Here is a 22,090-nt window from a genome sequence, read left to right as displayed (position 1 = left end):
GGAAGGACAACTTGAAATATAGTAAGGGTATCGACGCATGTAGGCGGTTGAGGAGGTTTCTCTGTTCAAGGTCTAGGAAACGACAGGCCAAGTTTTGTACCATGGAAGGGAAGAAGCGCAGGCTGAGAGCGGAGACTCGGTGCTATTGCGAGGCCCATCTAACTGTGAAGGTTGACAGAGAGCGCTCCATTTGGTATGTCAGCAGTTTCAGCGATGATCATAGTCACACTCTTGCTAGACCGGATGAAGTTATATATCTTCGATCTCATAATCAGATAAAGGAATACCAGAAGCTCGAGATCTTAGCAATGGCAGATGCTGGGCTCAAAAAACATTGGATTTATGACAGCTTCGTTAGTAGGTATGGATCATATGCACTGGCTGGTTTCGGGAGGAGGAAGCTTTATAACATGTGTTACAGGGAGAAAATGAAGTTGCTAGCAAAGGGTGATGCGGACACTGCGATTGGTATCATGATGACGAGAAAGACAAGGGATCCAGACTTTTTCTTTGAGCACACTGTTGACGCAGAAGGAAAGCTGAAGAACATGTTCTGGTGTGATTCTCAGTCACATCGGGATTACCTTGACTTTGGTGATGTAATCGTCTTCGACAGCACTTACAAGATGAATAGGTACGGAATGCCATTCATACCTTTTGTTGGTCTAAACAATCATCGTTGCACCACTGTGTTCGGTTATGCAGTTGTGTCAGATGAGACGGAGGATACATACGTTTGGGTGTTGCATACCTTCTTAAGAGCTCATTGTCAGAAGAAGCCGAGGTCTGTAATTACTGACGGAGACGCAGCCATGATAAGGGCCGTCAGGAAGGTCCTTACTAACGTGTGGCATCGACTTTGTTCGTGGCATATTGAGAAAAACATGCAGAAACACCTCCACCACAAGTCCCTTAAGGAGTTCAGGTCTCTTATTTATTATGCCACTACACATGATGAGTTTGAGGCGAGATGGGTAGCTTTTAGAGCTAAATGGGAGTCGGAGAAAACTGAAACATGGTTGCGTAGGATGTACCGGAAGAAAAGGCTTTGGGCTGCGTCATATCTCACCGGTGGGTTCTTCCTTGGTATGTGAAGTAACCAGAGAATCGAGAGTCTGAACTCTTGCCTTCATATGCCTCTTGACTCTGGCATGACAATTGTTGATATGGTTGTGCATTATGAGAACTGCATTGTTCGGCTCCGTGAGAACGAGTCACACGATGACTGCATGTCCACACAGACACTCCCTGTACCAGTACTCGACGAGTTCAAATGCATTGAAAAAGCCGCTGCCCGTGACTTCACTGCGGTGAACTTTTACCTCTTGCAAAAAGAAATGAAGAAGGCAGCGGATCTTGAGATCATAGATAGACTGAGTGGAGCTGTCAGTAGGAGATTCATAATGGCATGGAAAAAATAACAGGCAACTGAGATTCAAAGTGGACTATACACCTAGTAATTCAGAAGAAACAGTGAAGTGCAGTTGTGATAGTATGAAACGTAAAGGTCTTCCATGCAAGCATGTTCTTTATGTTTTAGCCAGGTTGAACGTGCAGGACTTACCTAGGTGCTTAGTGCTGCGAAGATTCAGCAAGAATGCTAGAGGTGGACTGCTCGTGAAACGCACTAGCGATCTCTTCGCATGGGGATGGGCAGGTACTGAGGAGAGAACTAAGTACAGTGCGTTGACTATTTTGTCTGCGGAAGCAAATCATGTGGCATGTCATAAACCATTTCTATTTGATAAACTGAAGGCTGCTCTGGAGGATGTGATAGCAAATAAGGATGTTGAGGAGGAAGATTATGTGAGACAGCATAGAGTTGCACATGATGATGTTTTTGTGCCGAATCAAAATCATGTTTTTGTTGGTGATCCGGAAAAAATCAATACGAAAGGAGCACCGGAAGGGCAGAATAACAAAGGCCGTGGTAAGGAACCTGACGTGACTACACACGGTAGACCCAAAGGTTTTGATGAGAAACCTCCGGTACGTCTATGCGGTTTATGCAGAGGAAAAAGTCATTTCAAAAACAATTGTCCTCAGAATCCAAAGTATGTGCACACCATTTCATTAACATTCTTTTCTTGTTTAGTTAATACTTTACAAAATTTTGACATATATTACAATTTTTCTATGCAGGAACATGGCATGATGATCATAGCAAAGAAGTGTTTGAATAAAAAGAACAACTTCTGATTACAATTGACGATTTATTTGGTTGTCTTAAAGAATAGTACTTACATATTTGTTTCGTTACATCGATATGGGAGACTTGTAATCGGTGTTTACTTATGTCATATTTGTTGGCACTATACTCGTTGTTCTTAATATGATATGCGACATATAAATTTTACGTTATAATATGATATGCGTTATACAAATTTAACATGAATGTAATATATACATTTTTCGTACAAATATATGATTTTGTGTATAAATAATGCATGTTGGGCGATCAGAGGCGGCTGCACAGCCGCCGGTTGCTTTAATTTGAAAAATAACATTAACAGGCGCGGCTGGCCCGCGAGTTGCGCCAGCGGGCGCAAAGAGGCGGTACATACGAGGAGGATTCAGGAGCCGATGCAGAGGGCGATCCCGAGGCTGACGCCGCCCTCGGCCGCAGAGGGGCGCACGTACGAGGAGGATCCAGTAGGCGCCGCGGAGGGCGATCCCGAGGCTGACGTCGCCCTCGGGCGCTGAGGGGCGCACGCGGGCCGATGTAGAATCAACCTTGGGGCCGGCAACGGCAACCCTGGGGCGACGCGCGGCGCAGGCCCGTTGGCCAGATGACGCGGCCCACGTGCGCCATATAGCGGCGAACGTGCGGCGCGGGCGGCGCTCGCCTCTGAGATCGTCATAGTATATCATCGGAGTATTTTAAAACCCCAAATTGTATATTCGCGAAAACACTCATTGAACATACATTAAAAATTAAATAATAAAATAAAAAATGATTAAAATGTATTTTTAATAAATTTGTCAGGGTACATAAACTTGACATGCTAAAAATATTTGAAACTCACATAAAAAAATAAAGCATCCACACACAATCCTCAGTCATGAACAAATAATATTTCGACAATCACGTAGAATTGTTGTATAATATTTTTATTTTTGTTTCCTCTTCGCAAGTCGAATTACTTTGTTCTTCAATTCTGTAAGCTTATTTTCGAGGGACATAATAATTCCAGTTATCATTCTTTCTCTCAAACTATCAATAGATTCCTAAAAAGTAATAAAAATAATATTATTTTCATCACTTATATATGATATAATGTACTAACTTTTCATACTTAAAATGTACCCACCTGAGAAATAGCAGTAATAAATTTTTCTCCGTCCCAGTATTGAAAACAGCGAAGAACGAACAGTCCACATGAGTTCCTGTGTTAAAAAGACATAAGTGCAATTTTGAAAGCACGTTAAGTAAGATAGCACTTAATCAATTAATGTATTTCAAAAACACATGCTACATGTAACTCACCTATCTTCTTGTTGAGGCATGTCGTAGGGGACTATAGGCCATGCGGACACATCCGGGAACGACATAATAGCACTATCATTTGCATCTTGAATATCTCTTGCAAGTTGCTCTCTCTGACAAAATAAATGAACACGTTGACTACATACGGTAAACAAATTATATGGTTAATTGTACACACATGAATACGAAACTTACAAAATTTTCAATGAATTTCCTGGTAGCTTCAGAGATATTTTCTCCCCCCTCAAAGAATCAAGAATTTGGAACTCTTTCTTTTTAGTGTGCAAAACACATGTGATCCAATGATTTTTATCCTTATTTAAAGCAAAATAAGCCTATTTCATAACTTAAATATTGTTAGTAAGCTCGGCTTTCACATAAGATAGTAATGAAAATACAATTCTGCAATACTAACGGTACCTTCGGTTTTGCAAAATATTCTGTCATGCATCTGTTGAGATGTTCATTTGCATGTGCTAAACGTTCTGGATCGCCTACCAACTTCCCTCGTCTTACTGAGTTTGACCGAGTGTTCAATAACCAGTAAGATCTATGTGTGGGTACAAGATACCTGTCTTTGACGATACTTGAATCCGATATGTACGTCGCATAAGCGTCAATTACCTGAAATAAATGACTAAATTTAACATGGTTGCAACATACTTAACGCATGACATAAGCATGACAATAAAAATACATACATCACCGGATATCCATGCATGGTTAAGTATCTGGCAAACTCTTGCCGCAGAAAGTTCATCATCTTTACTGTTGTTGAATATTTCATGGTTCTTATGTTTTGGTGAGTGCTCGTACGCTTTCACGTACTGCACAGCGGCACGCACCATATCATCCACAGAATGATCAAATTGAGGGGTTGTTTCATTAAACAGTTCTACAACACAAGTCAATAAAGTTAAAGTACAAATTTGTACTACATAATTTCCAAAAATATATTCATAGCATGTTTAACTTACTCGTTTTCGCGGAACGTTTCGCACGTTTTCTCGGAGTCTTTTTAACATAAGGAGATTTCGTGTACTTTGACGCACACCGCTTTCGCTTCTCTGGAATCACCTCCTTCTTCTCTTGTACCTCGCTATTACCATCTGACAAGGCTTGTGACACTTCTTGCTCATTTTGAGGGACTTGCCATCTTGTAGCTTCTATTTCATCAGTTTTTAGAGATGATGCTTCTTTTTTTTCTGACTGCTCCGGGACATCTATAGGATCCTCTTTCTCATATTTAAAGCCACTCAAGTGACCAGTACTGAATTTGAACGAATCCCCTTCTTCAGAATCCAAATCATAATGCCCACTGCCATTTCGGCCATTAGGTGTGTGTTTGTCATCATACTGAAATTCTTTTTTAGATACTTGTTTTCATACTTGGACTCACTATTCTGTCCATACAAATTTTCTTCCTCCTCTGCCATTGTGCCCGGTTTGTACCGTACACCTGTTTTATTCATTTTCTCTAACAATCTCTGCAAAAGTAAGCTCAGTCACATGTTATATATTTTTATTAATTTATCGAGTTTAATAAAGTGCATACCAGAGTTGTTACATTTTTACCTGTGCGCATAACTCCAGCATACGAAACAATTCCTTAGAATTTCCTTCATATCATTCATAACCCGGTCCATAAAAGGCTTTAGATTAGCAGGGACCTCGGACACATTGTCCACTTTTTTCTTTCCCGTAACGGATGACTTTCGGCCACTATGTTTCTTACTGCTTTCAGCTTGTTCATCTGCAAGTTTTTTCATTCTATACTCCTTCGTAATGCAGTCATCAATCTGCAAAGTGAGTATGCAATGACAACATGAGTACATAACATTCTCAATGCATAATCAATGTACTAGTAAATAAGCATTATAATATTACCAATCCATGGCCACGACCATTTTTCAGGTCGTACTTGTCTTGTTTCTCTGCTTTAGATTCAGTCCAATTTTTTATTAGGGGAACTTGCAACGACAACGGGTCATTTTTCGGGCCGGTGGTTGGCTGCACCTTCTCCCAATATAAGTACTACAAAACAAATGACAAAATAAGTTATGAACGCATAAATTAAAGGAATATGAAATAGCATTAATTAATAGCATACCTGGAGTAGGGCTAGGTTGCCACATGGCCATTGCCTCACACGGCCGTCCTGCTTGAGTTTACCAATCTCCGTCAAACAAGTTCGCAAAGTGAACACGTTAAAATTCAACGTGCTTATCCGCTTCATGTCATGCACCAACGCGTAGTACTCCTTTGGTATGGAGACAACCGACATGGGTGCAATAATGGTCCCCAGCAAAACAAGAACAGCCATCCAAAGAAATTCATCATCGGCGGATTTATTCCTCACAATTTTTTGAATCAAGTCATCTATCATTATGTGACCATTCTTTTTGTGAACGTACTGAATAGGAATTTTCTTTATTAACTCTTTTCCTTCCGTCACAAGAATGCCAAAAACATCCTCACCTTCATTCTTAAACCCAAATATTGAAAACACATCGTCCGGTCTAAGTGAAATAAGGCCTTTACTGCCACTATGTTCTTGTATCATGAATTTTTTTTTGTTTGGGTTATAACCTAACATCATAAAATGCAGCAAAAAATCTCTCATTTGTACTGACGGAATGATCAACATCTCTTCCAAGCCTGTTTCGTAGAACCTAAATCGCTGAGCGGTGGTAAATTTTTCAACGAGACTTATCCACTTCTCTATGGAACATGGAATCACACCATCGATGTCCATACTGCATGTTAATTTTTTCCTATTAATACATATGATTACGCAATATCACCGACAAAAATTGTTCGAGGCGGGAAACGTGACCTTAATCCGGGCGACATCCACCGAACAACGGCTGTGGCGGAGCCGAAAGCAGGCAGCCCAGCGTCGGCGATCTGCGCCTGCGGGCGTGGGGCAGTCTGTGCCAACGAGCGTCATTGACTGTGGACGGCGATGGACGGTGCTGCACATGCGGCGAGGTCGTTGCGCGCCTGAGGGCGATCGTGGTAGGGCGACTGGGGGCACGGGGCAACGTACGGGGGCGAGTGGTGTGGATAGGGTTCCGCCGTGCGTGGCGGTATACGGCGATGGAAAAGGAAAAAATAATTCGTTCGCCGACTGGGCCCAGGCCCGATACCGCCGAACCTATCACGCCCAACCTATAGCGACGGCGGCCACCGCCGAACATGCTAATGTTTAGTCCCACATTGCTTCTTGTCATGCTAATTCACCTGTTTAAATACCGTAGTCTGCTTTCAATGTCAAGTCCTCTAGTGTGGCGGTATCACTTAAGGAGGTTAACGTAAATTATGCTCTGGCACTCCATAATCATGGAGTGTCACAGCAATGATTCACATTAATCTTCGTAAGTGAGTCCGTCCGCAATATGGGACTTTTTATATTTTTGTTTATTTTTTTTATTTTTCCATGAAACGCCGCCATGTTTTTTTGACACGCAACATTATGGCACGGAAGCACGCCTGCAAAATTGGGGTGCGTTTCGACAGTCGATGCATTTTCTACGTTTTTCTCCGAGGAAATACCCAGAAAAGGTCTCCCGACGTGACGCAACTTCCGTTCGTACTCCGATTCCATCGTAATCTGACGTGCGAGACCGTGGGGGTCACTGACATGCGCATGCAAAAGTTGGGTACGTTTCGTCCATGTCGGCACATACTCACAGTACAAACCTGAGGTGTCGGTTTGTGGTGTGACATGCATTCAGTAGGTGTTCCCTTTCACAAAGCCATGAAAGGTCGGGATTCTTTTTCACACGCTACAGTATGGCACACAAGCATGCCTGCAAAATTTGGGTGCGTTCTGACACTCGATGCATTTACTACAATTTTCTCCGTGAAAATACCCAGAAAACGTCTCCTGACGTGACGCAACTTCCGTTCGTACTCCTATTCCGTCGTAATCTGACGTGCGAGACCGTGGGGGTCACTGACACGCGCATGCAAAAGTTGGATGCGTTTCGTCCATGTTGGCACATACTCACAGTACAAACCTGAGGTGTCGGTTTGGGGTGTGACATGCATTCAGTAGGTGTTCCCTTTCGCAAAGCCATGAAATGTCGGGATTTTTTTTCACACGCTACAGTATGGCACACAAGCACGCCTGCAAAATTTGGGTGCGTTTCGACACTCGATGCATTTACTACGATTTTCTCCATGAAAATACCCAGAAAACGTCTCCCGACGTGACGCAACTTCTGTTCGTACTCCGATTCCGTCGTAATCTGACGTGCGAGACCGTGGGGGTCACTGACACGCCCATGCAAAAGTTGGATGCGTTTCGTTCATGTTGGCACATACTCACAGTACAAATCTGAGATGTCGGTTTGGGGTGTGACATGCATTCAGTAGGTGTTCCCTTTCGCAAAGCCATGAAACGTCGGGATTTTTTCTTCACACGCTACAGTATGGCACACAAGCACACCTGCAAAATTTGGGTGCATTTCGACACTCGATGCATTTACTATGATTTTCTCCGTAAAAATACCCAGAAAACGTCTCTCGACATGACGCAACTTCCGTTCGTACTCCGATTCCGTCGTAATCTGATGTGCGAGACCGTGGGGGTCACTGACACGCGCATGCAAAAGTTGGGTGCGTTTCGTCCATGTTGGCACATACTCAAGTACAAACCTGAGGTGTCGGTTTGGGTGTGACATGCATTCAGCAGGTGTTCCCTTTCGCAAAGCCATGAAACGTCGGGATTTTTTTCACACGCTATAGTATGGCACACGAGCACGCCTGCAAAATTTGGGTGTGTTTCGACACTCGGTACATCTACTATGATTTTCTCCGTGAAAATACTCAGAAAACGTCTCCCGACATGAAGCAACTTCCGTTCGTACTCCGATTCCATCGTAATCTGACGTGCGAGACTGTGGGGGTCACTCACACGCGCATGCAAAAGTTGGGTGCGTTTCGTCCATGTTGGCACATACTCACAGTACAAACCTGAGTTGTCGGTTTGGGGTGTGACATGCATTCAGTAGGTGTTCCCTTTCGCAAAGCCATGAAACGTCGGGATTTTTTTTCACATGCTATAGTATGGCACACAAGCACGCCTGCAAAATTTGGGTGTGTTTCGACACTCGATGCATATACTACGATTTTCTCCGTAAAAATACCCAGAAAACGTCTCCCGACGTGACGCAACTTCTGTTCGTACTCCGATTCCATCGTAATCTGACGTGCGAGACCGTGGGGGTCACTCACACGCGCATGCAAAAGTTGGGTACGTTTCGTCCATGTTGAATACAAAATATAAATTAGTGCATGAAAAATACAAAATATGCAATGATTTTTTTAACAGCCGGCGCGCGTGGCGCAAACTGCCGGGCTAGGCAGGCGACCCACGTCGCGCATGGGCGGCCCACGACGCGCATGGGCGAAGAGGTGGCGGCCGACCGTGTGTGCGCCTCTAGTGGCGCCAACCGCCCGCAGTGTTGTGTTTTTAGTCCCACATTGCTAGTTTTCACGGCTAATAACGTGTTTAAATATGTTCATCCGTCTACAACATCAAATCTTTAATCATGGTGGCCATACCTCATTATGCTTATGTACGTTCTGCTATGTCATTTCACAATTATTGTGGACTGATATAGCATGACCTGTATAAGTGTTGTAAGGTATGAGTATCCGCGCTTAAAGATTTTTTTGTACGTCCGGACGGAGAATTTTGTTACATCCTTCAAATTGCGTATGGTTATTCTGTGTGGGTGTGCTATTCTATGTGGGAGTGGGCATACTAACTCACATGCAAAATTTCAGGCCATTCTGAAGATGTCAAAAAATTGACCTCCTTCTCCGTAGACCGTTCGGGTCGGAGAAAAGGCCCTGTCCGAAAACGAGGTCAATTTTTCGACATCCTCCAAATGAACCCAATTTTTTTCCATAGTCTTGTACCATCATGAATAGGATGCATGACAAGTTTTGTGGCTTTTTGCAATTTTATGAATTTTCTATAATTTTTTCGGTCGAAACACTTTAAATGCTGACCGGACGTGACGCAATGTGCTCTTCGTATCGAAATACCTTAAATTTTTGGATTCTGTGTGGGAGTGGGCATACTAACTCACATGCAAAATTTCAGGCCATTCTGAAGATGTCAAAAAATTGACCTCCTTCTCCGTAGACCGTTCGGGTAGGAGAAAAGGCCCTGTCCGAAAACGAGGTTAATTTTTCGACATCTTCCAAATGAACCCAATTTTTTTCCATAGTCTTGTACCATCATGAATAGGATGCATGACAAGTTTCGTGGCTTTTTGCAATTTTTTGAATTTTCTATAATTTTTTCGGTCGAAACACTTTAAATGCTGACTGGACGTGACGCAACATGCTCTTCGTATCGAAATACCTTAAATTTTTGGATTCTGTGTGGGAGTGGGCATACGAACTCACATGCAAAATTTCAGGCCATTCTGAAGATGTCACCAAATTGACCTACTTCTCCGTAGACCGTTCTGGTAGGAGAAAAGGCCCTGTCCGAAAACGAGGTATTTTTCGACATTCTTTAAATGAATATGATGCATGACAAGTTTCGTGGCTTTTTGCCATTATGAATTTGAAACAAGTAAAACGCTGAGCGGACAAAAATATTACAAAACTTTATGTATTAATAAAACAAACTTTGCGTAAAGTGCTAAACTATCAAAAATAAGATACATAATAATGATGTGATCTGAGTTTACAATGCACTAGCAGCACTACCGCAGCTGCCCGGACAGTGTAACACTGTCCGGACAGCTGCGGCAGAGCTGCCCAGGCAATGCAAAGTCAAATCACATTATTACTATCTTTCTTATCTGCTAGGGTGCATGAATCCGCCAATATAATCCGGTCTGGGCGTCCTTCGGCGGGTGAGGTGGGACTAAACGAAACCATCCATCGTACCAACCCCCACCCCTGCGCCCTCGACCGCCCGCAGGCGCGCCTTCCAGCGGCCCACTAGGCCTACTAAAATTGGCCCACCTTGCCAGTCAACGCGCAGCGCCACGAGAGGCCGCTCGCACGCGCACCATACGGCGGCCCACAGAAATCGGCCCACCTAGGCGGTCCACGCGCAGCGCCGTGACAGGCGACCTCTACCTTTAGTCTCACCTCACCTGCCGGAGCTCGCCCGCACCCGCTTAAATAGCGCGCCCCGCCCTACACCGACGTGATCCGAAGAAATAGACCGCCTAGTTTCTCTCTACGCCGCCTGGTTGGGCCGGTGGGCCTTGCGGGGCTGAAAAGCGTTCCCTTTCGCCGATTGGCTTGATCGGGAGTGACTTACTAAGCCTCGCTCGGCTCCGGGGCGGCGTTCTTTTTTTTTAAATCTTCTAACTTGTTTTTTACTTTTTACAATACAATTTTTCTTTTTAAAAAAACTCTTCTAACTTGTTTTGCGAATATTATGTCAATTTTTTATTGTTTGGTTTTATATTTACTTTTCTAGTTTTCATAGGTTTTTTTCAATTCAAGTTTAATTCTTTTCTGATTTTTTACTTTTTACAATAGAATTTTTCTTTAAAAAAATCTTCCAACTTGTTTTGCGAATATTATGTCAATTTTTTATTGTTTGGTTTTATATTTACTTTTCTAGTTTTCATAGGTTTTTTTCAATTCAAGTTTAATTCTTTTCTGATTTTTTACTTTTTACAATAGAATTTTTCTTTAAAAAAATCTTCCAACTTGTTTTGCGAATATTATGTCAATTTTTTATTGTTTGGTTTTATATTTACTTTTCTAGTTTTCATAGGTTTTTTTCAATTCAAGTTTAATTCTTTTCTAATTTTTTATTTTTACAATACAACTCTTTTCAAAACTAAAAATAACAGTATCGGTTCAAACACTTGATTCTTCAATAACATTTAAAAACCATCCATTCAAACACTCGATATTTCATTATAGTTTTCATAGATATTTTACATAGTACTAGAAATAAAACTTAACTAAAGAACATTACGAAAATAATTAAACATTACTAAACAACATTTTGAAAGTAACCCTAAACTACTCGTCCTCCACGCTGCCGAAGTCTGCCTCGTCATAGAGCCCATCGCCGTTGTCGCTGTTGCTGCTGTCGTCGAGGGGCACCACGGGCACGGCCGGCGCAGCCATCGAGTCCTCGAGCGCGGCGTGATACCCGGGAAAGTCCTCCGGGTCCTCCGGGTGGACGGCGCCTGGGGCGACCTGAATGTACTCCTGAACGAGCGGCGGCGGCATGTTCTCCGACTCCCTGAGCACCGTCAGGTAGCCCGGCATGTCGTCCGGGTCGCCGGCCTCCGCCGCCAGCCGTCTGTACTCGATCACCAATGCCGGCTCTGGCTGCTGCTGCGGCTCGGGCGGAGGGGCGCGGCTGGACCCGGCGCCGTCCCTGCCCGCGGTACGGCTGGACCCAGCGCCGTTCCTACCCGTCGTACGACGATCGCCGGGGCCGAGGCAGACAGCGCCGCGGTCACCGCCTGGGCCTCCGCGGGGCGCGGGCGGGTGCATGGCGCCGAAGTCGACGCAGGCGCGGGTCGAGCGCGCCTCGCCGCAGCGGTACAGCTCAAAGCCGTACCCCGGCGGAGCTGGCACGACGCCGGCGACCGCCTGCGTGCGGTACGGCGCGACCACCTCCTCGAAGGTGCGCCCATCCCAGAGCGGATGCCGTCGTGCGCGGTTGTGCTTCGTGGGCAGGCGCGGGCCGGCGTAGGCGTGGAGGCGGCGCAGGTGATCGTTGGCGAGGCGGTCCGCCCAGCCGGGGTTATTGGGGGCGTACTGGGGGTCGGCGAGCTCCTCCGGCGACAGGCGAGCCCTGTACAGGCCGACGGCGCGGGCAAAGAGGTGGGTGCCGACCTCAGGCACCGGCGCCACAGGAACGCCGTCGACGCTCAGGCGCCACCTCGCCGGCAGGCGCACGTCGGGCGCCGCGGGGATGACGAAGTGGGCGAGCTCCTCCGCCTCCTCTAGGGTCAAGTTGGGGCTTGCCATCGCCGGCGAGAGGAAAAGGTATGGCGCGCGAGGGGGGAAGGGCGCAAGAGGGCGACACTAGCGACATGGGGAGAAGGCGAGGTAAGGCGAGGGTGGTGTGCGAGCCGACGGAGGGTGCGAGGCGCTCTTTATAGGGCGTAGTGGTGGGTGGGTGGGGTGCCGGCGATCAATGTCGGGGGGCAGCCGAGCGGGCGGTCAAGGGCGTAGAATGGCAGGCGGCGGCGTGTGAATCGGCGCCGACGATTAATGCCTGGTACGCGAGGGGGCGGCGTGCGCGGGCGATCAAGCGGTGGCGTGCGCAGGCGCGCGACAGGCAGTGGCGTGTGAATCTGTGCCGCCCGTGGACCGACGCCGGCGACGGGACGTCTCACTGCGCCGACGTTAATGGATTCGCCTAATCCATGCCGAATTAATGGATTAGGGTTTAGTACGTGTGGGCCCGCCCTCCTCCTCACGCGACGTACACCGCCCACGTACGGGCGTACAACGGGCCGTACGGACACGCGCCTTGCTACGCCGCGGTACGCCTCCCCCACCTAAATTTCCCATCCTACCCCTACTCACTTATTCTCACAAAAGGGTATCTTTTAATCTGGACCATTGATGTGTCCAGGGGGGTTGTACCGAAGAAGTGTAGAGAAAAATAAACAGTCGGCGCATATACGTTTGGAAACACGAGCAATTTTATACAGTAAGAGCAACTCCAAACCCATTTGGTGCCCGTTGCTTGATTGCGTCGGCGTGGACAAAAAAGCGTTCGCGCCGACGCATTTGCAGCTCAAATTTGCGCCCCAAATGCATCAACGCCGACGCGGAATGGACGCCTCGCGTGCCTTCTTGCTGTCCACCGCGTCCTCACCTGACGGGTGTCCAACTTCGATGGTCAACATTATTTATGACGATCGCCCACCTTGGGCCCACGCGTCAGCGACGACGGTCGTCTTTTTTAAGCCGGGCGTGCGGCGGGGCCGTCCTCATCCATTGCCACTCGCCCCCGTCCTAATTTGGCCAACCCTGCCCCCATGTCGGCGACAACCCTAGCTACCGCCATCATGGGCTTCTTCTCCGGCATCGGCAGCAGCGGCAAGGGCAAGGCCCCCGCCCGCCATTCCCCCTCCCTCCCCGCCCTCCCCGCGCCGCCGCGCGCTCCTCGGCAGAGGCAGCGCATCAATGTGTTGGTGCACCAGGCCGAGTGGCACTGGCAGCACCGCGTGCCTCTGCCGTACCCCGACATGATGCTGCCGCATGACTGGCATTTGGATCCGGAGAATATCCCAGTGTCGGTGGCGCCGCGGATGGCGAGGGCCCATATAGAGGAGGTGCGGTGCCGGCGGGCGTTGCTGACGCCGGAGCAGCGCGCCTTACCGCACTACGCCGTCGAATCGCCCTACTGGGCTCGATGGTTCACCTTCGAGCACAAGGAGGCGAGGCGACGCGGCATCCGCGGCGTTGACTGCAGCCCGCCGCCGCCCCCGCTCGTCGTCCACGACGAGGACTAGGAGGTTGAGGCTGCCTACCAGGTAAACATTAAGGAGGGTGAGGAGGAGGAGTGGTGGAGGGAGGCGGATCAGGTGGCTTTCCAGGCTGCCATGGCAGAGGCCATGGCCCTCTCTGCGGCGGGCGACTGTGTCATGCCGTCGGTGACCCCGCCGTACCCGCCCAAAGCCGAGCCGTAGGAGCCAGCCCCCCTCGAGCGCTACTCTTGGACCGGAGTAGTGCGCGAGTGGGTCAGCGCTCCGCCGATCTGGCTCGGGGCGATGGAGAAGCAGGAGGCGGCCTACCTCGACCACTGACACCGCGTTCGGCTGGCCGAGGAGCGCCGGGAGGGCGAGCGCCTGCAGATGCTCGAGCGCGAGGCCGAAGAGGAGGCGCGCCAGGCCTAGGCAGCGGCGGTGCAGCTCGACATCGCCACCCTCTGGAACACGGTGTTCCCCTGGGTCGAACCTGCGCCGACGCTAATCGACCTCACCGGCCCCGACGCAGACGTCGACAAGGACGCCTAGGGCTACGCACCGTCTAGTTTTTAGTTTTTTATGTTAATCAATGTAATGTGGACTTTTGCCGGCCTTCGTGGCCGGCTTTTATGTTTAATTAAATGCATGTTAAAATTTTTGTTGGCATACCGACAAAATGGGTCGGGCCAGCATTGGGCGCTCGTGCCGACACAAACACAGCGCCAGACGTTTGTGTCCGCCGGGCCGACCCAAATGGACAAAAAGCGGACAAAAGCGTCGTCCGTTTGGGTCACCCCTTTGGAGTTGCTCTAAGTACTTTTAACAAGTGCTGGAGACAGATTTGTACATCTATACCTACTCGCGAGCGCAGATTTTTTTAAATTTTTTTAGGGTTGGAAGCACTTTATTCAAACAAAATGTTTTGTGGCATACAAATAAAACCTGGCTTAACAGATAACTAGATGTGCCTCCCCCTCCCCCCCTCTAACCTCCTTTCTACTGGTCGCTCGAGAGTTGTGATCAATGGTGAGCTAGGGCCTCCCATCCTCTCCAATCGAGGCTTTCGTCAGGGAGACTTCCTGTCCCGATACCTCTTCATCCTCGTCGCGGACGTGCTACAGAGGCTTTGTTGTATGCACTTTCACGAGGGGTCTCTGCAGCACCCTCTCGGTTCAGACAATTTCTTCCCAGTTCTACAGTATGCGGAGGATACTTTGATAATCTTCAGGGGGACATCGAACATGCCACTGTGATCATGAACATTCTCACCTCCTTCTCGGCTTTCTCAGGTCTGACCATCAACTTTCACAAGAGTACGCTGGTACCAGTTTCTGTGGATAGAACTGTGGCTTCTAAGGTCGCTCAACTGTTTGTCTGCCCTATATCCTCCTTTCCATGCACATACCTCGGGTTGCCCCTATCTCTGAATAAGATCACACACGGGATGTTGATGCCAGTCATACACAAAGTGGACCGCAGACTCTCAGGCTGGTTGGCTACTTTCTTGTCCTTGGGGGGAAGGCTTACTCTCGTCAACTCTGTACTTGCCGACATACCTAGTTACTTGATGTCCTGCTTTCCATGGCCTAAAGAGTCCATCAGTTTGCTTGACAGCCTTCTGCGTGCTTTTCTCTGGCAAAGCAAGTGCAAGGTTAAAGGTGGCCAGTGCCTTGTGGCCTGGGACAAGGTTACTCATCATCGGGAGAGCGATGCCTTGGGTGTGAGGAATCTACAAGCTCATAACCAGGCCATGTTATGTATGTTTGTCTCCAAAATTCCGCAATCGTCTGATATTCCTTGCTACCAGTGGTTTGCATCACAATATTGCAAGAAGTCTATACCCTTTGGTGCCAACAGTAGAGATACAACCTTGTGGAAAGGTTTGAAGGATCACATCCCTCTGGTAGTCAACTCCTCATGGTCTACCCTGGGTCCCAGAAATCTTATATCCTTCTGGCATGATCAATGGCTTTAAGCTGGCAGACTTTGGCTACCACTGGTGCACGGCGGTGCTATACAAACGGGTTTTAACCCCTTTCCGCGATGACATTTGGAACTGTTGCCAAGTGAGTGTGGGCGATAGGGGGTCCTTCCCACACGACCCAGAAGCCGTCGGGGATAGGGAGCCAAGATGCATGTACAGTACTCCTACTCGTTTGTGCTCGCATTGCCATCGTAGTCGGTATTCTGTGGTGCTACGTTTATGATGCGCAGCCCATCACAAACGGTTCACTATTATAGAACGTGTATGATAAGCATACAATCACACACATTCGCTTTCCCAAACCGTATGCGATAACTAATTAAGAAGATTAGCTAATCGTCGTACGAGTGTCGGACGGGATTACAAAATGTCGGACCGTCGTAACACCGTCGTACACGACACTATCGCACACGTTATCCTGTGGTGCAACGTTTACGATGCATACTTCATCAGAAATAGTTCATGGTTGCGAATCGTGTATGATAAGACAACTATCACAAACATTTAGTTTGCCCGCACCGTTTGTGATATTGTCTGACATCGCACACGATTTGCAAACGGCAACTATGTGCATGCTTGCACATGTTTCCTCTCTGTGAACCATGTCGGATTATGGTGTATATCGCAAATGTTTGTATTTTACCAAGCGTGTGTGCCGTAACGACCTGGAGGGCGTAATTTCACCGTAATTTAATTGCTGCGATTTCAAATTGTATAGGATTTGAATTTGAATTTGAATGTATGTTATAGGTTTATTCATATCCATCAGGTTCAAACAACCAATGCATTATTCATAGGTACATATGTTCAAGAATTACATAAGAACCAAATAAAGAATGATGAACCACAGTTGTATAGTTGTACTATTAAAGACGGTAAAGAAAGAGGCGAAATACATTCTGGTTGCTAAACAAGGTGAAGCGGAATGCCTATATTGTGCCCTCCTCCATGTGGAAGGCACGCATGACTCTAGTCCAACCCCTTGTGATGGACGACCGCCCATCCTTCACGGTCTTCATGAAAACATCTAGATAATCATCATGTTCTGGTAGAAATACTTTAACCTTTGCATGCCCACCAATCATGTAGTTTGAGAGGTAATCTTGAGTAAACTGCTTTGGCAACCACTACAAAGGAAAAAGATTCAGACATTGTCATCTAATGCAACTCATTATGGGCAGTAAAAAAGAAGGTTGCAGAGTTCTTACTTACCATCCTGTAGTTCGCTGTTGTCTTGGATAAAGTGTAAACAAATAGTTTAATTGCCATCTTTTGACCCATTTTACTAACAATCTTTATCGGCTTCCTCACTTGATGCTGGTTCATCGATATCTCATTGTCCCATACGCAGAAAGGGTCGAAGCGCGGATCTTTACCAATGACATATGTACCTAAAAGCACCAAGTTAATGTTAGAAGCTAAAAAACAATTGCACAATGATGTACTACAACACTCTTTTATAATATCTTATAACATCCAATATACTCACATATTAGACGAATTAACATCTTATATTATGGGTCGGAACGAGTTTATTGCATTCTTACAAATTATCGGCTGATTAACTGTTGTTGTATCCATGGGTTAGAGTTAGTTTGAGCTAGTCCGGGCTCGAATAGCCCTAAAGTATATCCAAACATGAGGGCTAGTTTGAGCTAGTTGCATCTAACCCACCCAAAAAAACTATCCAACCCAAGAGGTGCTAATTGGAGCTAGTTCTCATAGTGCATTTATTGTCAATCTAACCCTATAATCCAAACACCTCTTTGGATGGAGTTAGTTCAGGGTTAGTCATGAGCTAGAAACTAACTCTAACCTCTAGCTAAGTTGAGTATCCAAACAGGGTTGTGTTGTTGTTGTTGCTGCTCATGCTCTTCTACGTATATCTAGACATCATCAGAACATTAAGGTAACACTCTTCCTTGTTGCTATGTAGCCTAGGATTGCATATTTAGACATTAAGTACAGTGCATGTTGCTATGTAGCCTCAGATATATTACATATGGCCCTAGTTAACCTAACGATAAATGGGTTACAGATATATTCAGTTAAAAGTCTGATTCACCGATTAGTCCCTTATCAGCCCCCGGCCTATATGGTACCAGCTACTGATATCCTAAACAATGAGTATATATATATAAGCCATGGGATGAAACTAACCTCGATGGAAAACAACAGTCATTCCCAAAATTCTCCTGTGTAGGTACATCGAGAGGCATGTTAAGCACAACAGGCTAAACATCAACTAAAATTATCCATGGAAGACAAAATAATCTCCAAAAGATAGCTTCAGCATGCAGGTTGAGCAAAACAAGTGGAAAGGTGTGTTAACTGCAACAGACCTAACATTTAACAACAAGAAACATAGTCATTCAAACTGGTATTGTGCCGGTCAATAACAATGGAAAGGCATGTTAACTACAGATGCAGCAACCAAATGTAGTCATTCATAGTGGTATTGTTGAAACCTGTATTGATGAAATTGAACTGCACAGTCCATACTTGCACATATAGAACATCACATTGTGAATAACTGGAATAAACAAGGCATACTACGAACAACCAAAGATAGCATTTGAAACTAGACATATGCTAACTACAAACAACCGAACAATCAAAAAACTTTAAAAGAGGCATATGCTAGCTATAACAGGCTTAACAGCAAGCAAATATATGCATTCCTATCAGTATGTTTAAAACTGGATTGATGAAATGTACTGCATGGTAAATAATTACACATATGGAGCATCACATTGTGAACAACTGAAATAAACAAGGCATACTGCAAACAACCAGATATAGCAATTAAAACTGGACATATTCTCACTACACTACAAAAGGGACTCGACAAAACAAATCATGGGTTTCCCCTATGAAGAGGCACGACAAAACAAATCATGAGTTTCCTCACTTGTCACAGATGGGCTCGTTCCCGTGGGAAGAGCACGGACCCTCGATGCGCTCCATGGGCTCCTTCCCCTTGGAAGAGCACGGCTGTAGGGTGCCCTCCCTGATGTCGCAGACGGGCTCTTTCCCCTTGGAAGAGTAGATGGGCTCTTTCCCCTTGGAAGAGCCGGAGAGGGTGGCCTCCTCGTGGTCGCCGTCGATGAGGTCTGACTTGGAAGCTATGGATCCCAAGCCAACGTCGTAGAATGTGTCCTTCAAAAATGACAAAAGGGGCTCGATGGCGATGTAGGATGGCAAATTGTTGACAGCGAGCCAGAGGAGATCAGTGGCGGGGCCATGGACGAGATCGATGGTGGTTGAGCCCGAGGGGTTGGGGGTGGGCCACTTAACCTGTCACATAGCCCACCTCAGGTCATCACTGTCGATGACCTCGATGTCGTAGCCGGCGTCCGAGACATACCCGCATACTCTAGCCTGCTGCTTGAGTGCTTGCGGCCAGTAATGGTCGTTAGCTTCCTCGGTGACGTCGGGCGAAGAGACCGTGATACACCTTTTTTGGGCCAATCGCTCCTCGAACTCCACGGGAAGCGTAGCTGGGCTTAGGCTGCGATGCTCTGGAGTGGGGGATGGGGATGGGGACGGGGATCTATGGGAAAGGGGGCGTTTGGCAGGCGTCATCTATGAAACACAGGGCGCCCTGGGTATGGAGAACGGTGGGTAAGCTGCACGGGCAAACCTGCAGATGTTGACAATGGAGGCCTTGCGGCGATGGTGGGGACCTTGCTAGGGTTTCGAGCGAGGGAGGGTGTGTCTGTGTGTGTGTGTGTGCGCATGTGCGCACGCACCCGAGGAGGTTTTAGTTTGTGTGTGTGTGTGTGTGTGGAGGGGGGCGGGGTGTGTTTGAGGAAATGACGCGGGTACTAAAAATTTTACTATGCAGGAGTCAAACGCGAGAGTGAAATACTGGGGCTATTGAAAATTTTCATGATGGTGCATCGCACACGGTCCGGAGATAACAATCGTGTGTTATGAAACAAAAAAACCCTCGAGGCGGGCAGATATTTTCGAGGGATGCAGATGGGATTGGGAACAAGAAACATCACACACGGTCGAAACACAATAACTGTGTGTTATCAAATAGAAAAAAGCTGCAGGCGGGTAGATATTTTTGAGAGGGGAAACCTGGTGCCCTCGTGGAGCCCAATGTGCTGTGCGGATGTGTGCGTGATAGGGGCACCGGCGTGGCACACAGTTAGTTTGAGTGAACCGTGTCTGTTGCATCATCCGACTTGTCTAATCACTACAAAAAAAATACACTTCTGTGATGATACGTGTTTGTCACAGTAGGTCACGTTTTCTGTCATGCATATACATCCATGACAAATTTATGACAGAATCAAGATAGTCATTCCTGTGCTGTCATAGAAGTGTTCCATGACATTACCAAAATTATCATCACGGAAGTGTCCACTTCCATGACGATAAATTGCGCGTCACAAAAGTGCTTTCGTCAAGGGTGACCGACACGTGGCATCCACCGTAACAGAACGGCGTTAAGCTATTGGGTCTGGTTTTGGATCCGATAACCCGTTAACAGCCCTGACCAATGGGGATTTTCCACGTGTAAAATCATCATTGGCTAGAGGAAACACGTGTCGGCTCACCGTTGGGACAGATGTCATCCACTCATTGGACCCAAAGCGCCTATGATACGTCGACACGTGGCATGGCCCAACAGAGGCCCATTCCTGTGAAAAGGCCGGCCCGTTTGACTTGGTCAAAAGGTGGCGGGCCGGCCCACGGCAAGCCTGTTAACAGCCTGTTCGCATATAGGCCATTTACAGCCTGCTAACCCAGGGCCCGTTTACGGCCTATCCGAATTAGGCCCAGTAGCGTCATCTGGGCCATCCAATATAATTCCAGCCCATTTTAACTTTCGGCCCATGTATGGCCCATGATGTCTTTCGGCCTATATGAGGCCCTTAGTAACCCTCGGCCCATTAACGACACGTGGTGAAACTGGCCCGTAATGAACAGTGTATCACTTTATACCCATTAACGGCCCATTATTCCGTTGGGACATTTCCAGCCCATGTTATCTTTCGGCCTTCTCAGGGCCCATTTATTCTTGGGATCATTTCCAGTATTCGTTTACTTACGGCCCGTTATTGTCATTTTCTACTTGTGGGCCAAATTCAGCATGTGGTTACAGTCGGCCCATTCGTGGCCCGTTAATACGTTGGGCCATTTTCATAGTGTCATCAAATACGACCGATTAACAACGACCCGTTATGGTCGGCCCATGAACGGACGATTTCAACTCTAGCCCATTTACGGCCATAATGTGGTCTGGTATTGGTCCATGTTTGGCCAACCGATCATACGGCCCGAAGAAGGCCCATTGATGATACGGCCCGTAGAAGGCCCATTGTGTCTACGACCTGTATAAGGCCCATTGTTTCTACGCCCCGTAGAAGGCCCATTGCTTCTACGGCCCGTAGGAGGCCCATGTTAACTACAGTAAATATGTAGCCCATGGTTATTGTGGCCTAGTTTTAAAAAATAGGTTATTGCGGTCACTAGCAAACCGCGGAAAAAGAACTGCACTGACTACAAGAAAACAAATAAATAAGACAATAAGGAAATACATTAGCAAGCAACTTACGCTAGGATATCACGGCTATTACACATATTACATCCACTGGGCATCAAGGTTCGTCATCAGTGCAAATATAGGAAACAAAGCAGCATATAAACGCCACAGCAAAACAAGTCCAGAACTGAAACCACTTCAGAAGAGCTCAAGAAACAATATCCTGGGTACCCATAATGCTGGCAAGATGCTTAGCAAGCTTATTAACTTTCTCTTGTTTGGCGCTTAAATCCTCCAGCACTTGTAGTTGGACCAGAAAGTATGCATCTGAATTCTGCAGGGACTTCCTCAGTCCTTCGACTTCCTGTCGCATAACATCTGATCGATGTCTTTCAACTTGAAGTTGAGACTCAAGAAGCCGAACTAATTCAGGCAGCAAGTTCGAAGAGCTGGTGCCAGCAGTAGTAGCCAGTAACTCCACCACTACATCAAGACAGGACTTTGGGGTTGTCTCAGTGTCTTCAATATCGTTTTTATCAGCTTTCTTGGAGACCAACAGGGATGTCTCACTATCATGAACCTTATCTGCATTACTTCCTTTACCATTGCATAACGGGGTACTCTTCTCCAATATTTTATCCGCGCTCTAAAAGAGAAACAAACAAACACATCACAGGTTTCAA

Source organism: Triticum urartu, chromosome 7 (assembly GCF_003073215.2).
Source record: "Triticum urartu cultivar G1812 chromosome 7, Tu2.1, whole genome shotgun sequence".
Classification (NCBI taxonomy): Eukaryota; Viridiplantae; Streptophyta; class Magnoliopsida; order Poales; family Poaceae; genus Triticum; species Triticum urartu.
Note: the sequence above shows the minus strand (reverse complement) of the source record.